The 7,449-nt window shown below is 47.1% G+C and overlaps 1 non-coding gene across 1 annotated transcript; it reads right to left on the reverse strand.

Annotated features, from left to right (window-relative positions):
* Nucleotides 1–4,312: 4,312 nt before the first annotated feature.
* Nucleotides 4,313–4,385, reverse strand: Trnav-gac. The gene has a single exon. It is a non-coding gene; the product is annotated as a tRNA-Val (tRNA).
* Nucleotides 4,386–7,449: the final 3,064 nt, after the last annotated feature.

Below are 7,449 nucleotides of genomic sequence, written 5' to 3' on the forward strand. Positions count from 1 at the left end.
TCGAAACCTGGCGAGCAAGCTACACCGCGATGCAGAGCGCCTCTCTTGCAGAGTCTGCCACTTGAGTTTGTTAAACATCTCCGTAACGCTATCACGGTTACCAAATAACCCTGTGACGAAACGTGCCGCTCTTCTTTGGATCTTCTCTATCTCCTCCGTCAACCCGACCTGGTACGGATCCCACACTGATGCGCAATACTCAAGTATAGGTCGAACGAGTGTTTTGTAAGCCACCTCCTTTGTTGATGGACTACATTTTCTAAGGACTCTCCCAATGAATCTCAACGTGGTACCCGCCTTACCAACAATTAATTTTATATGACAGTTCCACTTCAAATCGTTCCGCACGCATACTCCCAGATATTTTACGGAAGTAACTGCTACCAGTGTTTGTTCCGCTATCATATAATCATACAACAAAGGATCCTTCTTTCTATGTATTCGCAATACATTACGTTTGTCTATGTTAAGCGTCAGTTCCCACTCCCTTCACCAAGTGCCTATCCGCTGCAGATCTTCCTGCATTTCGCTACAATTTTCTAATGCTGCAACTTCTCTGTATACTACAGCATCATCCGCTAAAAGCCGCATGGAAACTGACGACAGATTAGTGACGATTGCCCAAGTCCGCGATACGGTCCCTACTGACGGGCGTCCAACGAAGGTAGGCATCTTCTTTAGAGGAACGATCACTCTTCGCGAAAGACGCCTCACTCCATATTGACAGAGTACGTAGGGCACGACTTAGAGTTCAACATACCTAAACAGGAACACGCAACTCTGCACCGTTTTTGAGAAAAAAAATGTTTGAAAATTTGAGGCGTGTTTATTTACTTTGTGTGGGTGGTAACATTCATTCAAGGAGTTCGTAGCTGAACGAGTAACAGAGTCTGACTTTGGCAGGGCTGCAGGGCGGACTTGTGCCTATATTCCGCGCGCGAGGCAACGTTCGCCCGTGTTATGTTTATATCGGCCATTACACGCGCGCCGGCTGTACTAGCAAGACGACATAGCGAACCAATATCGTAAAGCAACGCTACGATTCACATTTTGTTTGGACTCTCTGCGACACAAAGCACTTTGTGAGGAACGTTTCTTATGAGACGAGTTGAAGATATCAGCATCGGAAATCGTATGTTGACATAGAATGAGATTTTCACTCTGCAGCGGAGTGTGCGCTGACATGAAACTTCCTGGTAAATTAAAACTGTGTGTCGGACCGAGATTCGAACTCGGGACCTTTGCCTTTCGCGGGCAAGTGCTCTACCATCTGAGCTACCCAAGCACGACTCACGCCCCGTCCTCACAGCAAAGGTCCCGAGTTCGGGTCTCGGTCCGGCACTCAGTTTTAATCTGGCAGGAAGTTTCATCTGTTGACATTGTTTCATCGTTAACAGCACAGTGTTTGTAAATATGATCAGTGACGCCACGTACGACAAGATCATCAGGGACACAAGTCGACGACTCCGCTTCTGTCCCTCAGACAGTAACTTAGACACTGTGACCGTCAATCACGAAGGTTTGGACGTCCGAACAATTAAGAGTTCTCGAGTTGCCTTTGGAACTACCTGCTGGAGTTGTGATAGCCGCACTCCGCCCCTACAGCACGGTCCACGACCACGGAGCCGAGAAATAGGCACAGTACAAGACATATCCTGTCCCACAAGTGCGCATCGGCCTCCGTTGCCACGTGTTGTCCTACCTCCGCACCGGTGCCTGCACAGCCATTATCGTGTACGACGGCCAACCCCGCATGTGCTCAGTATGCGGTGAAGGAGGACATCTTTGGTTGAAATATATACAGCGACGAATCGCACAACTACCACCTGTGGGCGTGACGCTTCCACCCAACCCGACATTCTGCCGTTGACATATGCAGAGGTGCTTACCGCCGCCACTGTCTCACGAAGCCTGCCGCTTATCCGCAACAGCCCGCATCCCAAAACGACGCTTTGGACAAAGCGACAGGACAAATAGACAGGGAGGCCGCCACGAAGCAGCTACCTTCACCTAACATCACGACCGGAGTCGCCGCCGTGTGCGCACTTGGCCCCCTGTGCTGCCGACGGCAGCTATGGAACCCGGACGGCTCGACTCGTCTGACGCGGAAAGACGCGTTTTCAAGTAATGTTCATTGCGGCGCTACTAGCGAAGGTGCAGGTCGATACCAAGAACCTGTGACAATACCATGCACGAGGATGACGTCACACGTGTTGACGACGCTCACCCCCCGATGTCAGTTGGCGGTGACAGTAACAGTGACGGACGACCTTCCACAACGATCACCCCAGCGCCAGTCCCCTCTGTGGATGGAGTAATGAAAGACGCGCGGATGGAGACAATTGTCTCCCGGCCAGCATCGTACAACCACTCACTCACAGGGGAAGACCGTACGTACACCGAATTTTAGAACATGTTTTTTGCTCGCGTATCATGTCATTTCTGGAAACCCAGAATCTACTATGTAGGAATCAACATGGATTCCGGAAACAGCGATCGTGTGAGACCCAAGTCGCCTTATTTGTTCATGAGACCCAGAAAATATTAGATACAGGCTCCCAGGTAGATGCTATTTTTCTTGACTTCCGGAAGGCGTTCGATACAGTTCCGCATTGTCGCCTGATAAACAAAGTAAGAGCCTACGGAATATCAGACCAGCTGTGTGGCTGGATTGAAGAGTTTTTAGCAAACAGAACACAGCATGTTGTTATCAATGGAGAGACGTCTACAGACGTTAAAGTAACCTCTGGCGTGCCACAGGGGAGTGTTATGGGACCATTGCTTTTCACAATATATATAAATGACCTAGTAGATAGTGTCGGAAGTTCCATGCGGCTTTTCGCGGATGATGCTGTAGTATACAGAGAAGTTGCAGCATTAGAAAATTGTAGCGAAATGCAGGAAGATCTGCAGCGGATAGGCACTTGGTGCAGGGAGTGGCAACTGACCCTTAACATAGACAAATGTAATGTATTGCGAATACATAGAAAGAAGGATCCTTTATTGTATGATTATATGATAGCGGAACAAACACTGGTAGCAGTTACTTCTGTAAAATATCTGGGAGTATGCGTGCGGAACGATTTGAAGTGGAATGATCATATAAAATTAATTGTTGGTAAGGCGGGTACCAGGTTGAGATTCATTGGGAGAGTGCTTAGAAAATGTAGTCCATCAACAAAGGAGGTGGCTTACAAAACACTCGTTCGACCTATACTTGAGTATTGCGCATCAGTGTGGGATCCGTACCACATCGGTCTGACGGAGGAGATAGAGAAGATCCAAAGAAGAGCGGCGCGTTTCGTCACAGGGTTATTTGGTAACCGTGATAGCGTTACGGAGATGTTTAATAAACTCAAGTGGCAGACTCTGCAAGAGAGGCGCTCTGCATCGCGGTGTAGCTTGCTCGCCAGGTTTCGAGAGGGTGCGTTTCTGGATGAGGTATCGAATATATTGCTTCCCCCTACTTATACCTCCCGAGGAGATCACGAATGTAAAATTAGAGAGATTCGAGCGCGCACGGAGGCTTTCAGACAGTCGTTCTTCCCGCGAACCATACGCGACTGGAACAGGAAAGGGAGGTAATGACAGTGGCACGTAAAGTGCCCTCCGCCACACACCATTGGGTGGCTTGCGGAGTATCAATGTAGATGTAGAACACCCCCGCCCCACCATGACATGAGAAGACGATGAAGAAGATGCGTCGGCGATCCCACTTGGGTCGACGCACGCAGTTAGCTCCACGCATCTATGACTTAAAAGTGTGCCCCCTGCAGTCAGGTGGGGTGGGGTAATGTCACCCGTTGAGCAAACTCACGTCCTCTCTTGGCGATGGTGGATCAACTTTCGGCGACCCCGCGACAAGCATACAGAGTGGCCACAGTTAAGTTGCTGTAGTAAAAGACATCGATGAAAACAATCAAACCGGAACAGCCAGGGAGAAAGCTGGGTGAGCAGCAGCCCTACATGGTGATACCAAGAACGGAGACGTCAGTCATGTGCAGCGCTTAGCCGCTACGAACAGGCTCGTTGGTCTAGGGGCATGATTCCTGCTTCGGGTGCAGGAGGTCCCGGGTTCAAATCGCGGACGAGCCCTTGCGTTTTGTGCAAACGTGTGGCAACTACCGGCATGCCGGCGGCTGTTTCGCGCATTTCCAGCCCTCCAAGTAAGCACAAAAACCAAGTAGCCAGTTCTGAAAGAGTTTCATGTATCATTTGAGCCATCTGCACCCTGGTGGTGGGACGTTTCAAATTGATTTAAATGATCACAGTAGAGATTGTAGCAAGTGTCTTGTTGAGTGCGACGAAAAAGTGTTTCCGCCCGGAATCGAACCGGGGACCTTCTACGTGTCAGGCAGACGCGATAACCGCTACACCACGGAAACTGCTACGCTCTGCGCTGCACATCTGACAACTTTTAGGATGATCGCAATTTTGGCGTAAAAATCACTTTGCGGAAACGCACAATGCAGGTATTTCGCATTCGTATGCAACAATCGACAGCACCCTTGCCTGTCTGAATGCCGTCACGAATAAGAGCCAAGAAGTCGTCGGAAATGCTCGCGGCCGAGTCCTCAATAGCATCAGCTACTCCTTCTTTCCGTACGAGGTACCGTCAATTCGCGCAGTCGCTATTGCAAATGATGTCACCAAAAGCAATCACTTCGTTAGCCGCAAGGAGCTTGTGCTCAGTGGTGATGCGCATTACGGTGAAGCTACGATTACTCAGAGACATGATTCGCGCGTCAGATGCCGACGTTGCCCTATTGCAAAGAGGCGCCTATTGCGACGATTCTGGACATTTACGGATACGACTTTTATCAGTCTTTGCAAAAACAGACATAATGTCTTATGGGATAAGAGCAATCAGTGATTTTATAATGTTACTTAAAATCCGTCTTGATTGCAAATTTTTTTATTATTCATATGACCGGTTTCGGTTCATTCAGAACCATCTTCAGATCTGTAAAAATAATTATACTAATTTACTATTTCACGAAAGCAAATCTTTTTTCATCCTATCTAATCAACATCAAATGTACCAGAACGTACATGATATTTCAGTTACAGGAGTAACCCGTCCAAATCCAGCAACTTTCACATGCTACGTCACATAAAATTGGTTGGCAGAGTGCCCGTCATTTATATTAATTATAACACTATTACCGACAGGTGGCGTCTGGTACATTTGTTACATTCCATTTGCACATACTGTATTCAGTAGATCTTTTTTATATTAAAAATATTTAATTAAAATATGTAGATGTCAAAGCTAAAATCTGTACTTAAAACAAGTGGCCGTAGCGAACGGATATACGTGCAAGCAGGTGATGAATATTTATAGGAAGATAAAGAAGAGGCAAATGGAACAAACAGAAGGAAGTCAAGTAGCAGTTAAGAGGAACAACAAGAAAAAATATGTAGCTCTCACTTACAATGGAAGAATTGCAGACAAAATTGAAAGATGCTTTCGTAAATCCGACGATAAAATAGGGTTCCTAACAAATAACACGTTAAAATTGAAGCTCCAGCATAGAATATGTAATAGTAGGAATAAATTTCAGGATACAGGTGTATATAAAATCAAATGTAATGACTGCTGTAAACAATATATAGGGCAGACTGGTAGGAACTTTGAAACCAGATTCAGGGAGCACACCTACTCTCAAAACAAAACAGCTTTTGGGGCGCATATGGCTGCGACAAAGCACTCAGTCACGAAAATTGAAAACAACTTAGACATCCTGCATAGAGCTCATAAGGGACGGTTTCTTAACATTTTAGAAGAGATCGAAATATACACCCACAAAAATAAAGATCCGGATTTAATCCTCAACGAACAAAGCGAATTCAATCATAACGCCTATTTTAGCATTTATGACGACCTATTAAGATGACAACTGTTGCGTATGGAGATCCAGGGCGAGGGATGAGAGATGGTGCGCGGTGGAGAAGCCGGAAGACTCGTGCAACGCCTGGCGTCGTTGACGGGGCCCTCCTGTGCGGCCCTCTTGCCCGCGGCGATGGACAGCAGACGACTGAGCGGACCGCGGCACAACACCGTAATGGCGGGAACCACGGAAGCAGACCGTAGAAGAAAACAAGTTCACACCAGCACCATAGATATATAAATCGCCCTATGCCTTTTAGATCGTATAAAAATGATAATTTTACTGTTTTTTTAATCCTGACAAGTACAGATTTCAGCTTTGACATCTACATATTTTAATTAAATATTTTTAATATAAAAAAGATCTACTGAATACAGTATGTGCAAATGGAATGTAACAAATGTACCAGTCGCCACCTGTCGGTAATAGTGTTATAATTAATATAAATGACGGGCACTCTGCCAACCAATTTTATGTGACGTAGCATGTGAAAGTTGCTGGATTTGGACGGGTTACTCCTGTAACTGAAATATCATGTACGTTCTGGTACATTTGATGTTGATTAGATAGGATGAAAAAAGATTTGCTTTCGTGAAATAGTAAATTAGTATAATTATTTTTACAGATCTGAAGATGGTTCTGAATGAACCGAAACCGGTCATATGAATAATAAAAAAATTTGCAATCAAGACGGATTTTAAGTAACATTTTATCACTCTGTTGGTGATCGGGCCGGGTGTGGCGTGGCAGTCCACATCCGAGAGGGGCTACCAAGAATAGACATGACCATACTCCCATCCGCAAGCGGCATGGCCATTACTCTATTCGGAATGCATATTACCAATCTATACGCTCTGTCGGCATATCCAACCGGCGTCAAAGTCTGTTTTTTACTCTGTAGACACCACCACCTATTCCTTGGCCGTTTTGACCACACTATAGTTGGAGGCGACTTGCGCGTTACATCCGAAAGACCAACATCCCGGCTACTCACCGTGTCCAGCCCACCGTACAATGGTGCAAGGTCTCCACCTCAGTGACGCACGGGAGAAGGCGCACGGCGGCGCCCCCGGGCATTCTGCAAGCAGGATACATCGCATCTATGTCTCCGACACCCTCCAGTCCGGAATTCTCGCCGAAGAAAAATGGCTTCTCGCCTTTCCCGACCACTGCGCTCTCGTCAACTCCCTACTACTTCCACCACGGTCAGGTTGGCGCACCCTGGAGGGGGTGGCATGGAAGTCTGACACTTCCACCCTTCACGATCAAATTTGTAGACAGCGCGTTGCAGCCGTGGAGACTTCCTGCGTACGCACTTTCCCAGGTACCCCTCTACACTTACGTCATGGCTCAACTGCGCCAAACCAATCATCACGAGAGAGTTGGTCCAGTGCGGGAAAGAATCGGCTGTGTGGCACCGCACACCATGAATTTTTACTACACCATGTTGCGGGGACTAGACAACCAACCTCAATCGCCTGAAAAGCACAGAGGACGACAACACATTGAAGCCAAGTACCTTTCGTTACAGAGTATGGTGGTGCGTCACGCCGACGGG

This window comes from Schistocerca piceifrons, chromosome 8, assembly GCF_021461385.2.
Source record: "Schistocerca piceifrons isolate TAMUIC-IGC-003096 chromosome 8, iqSchPice1.1, whole genome shotgun sequence".
Taxonomy (NCBI): Eukaryota; Metazoa; Arthropoda; class Insecta; order Orthoptera; family Acrididae; genus Schistocerca; species Schistocerca piceifrons.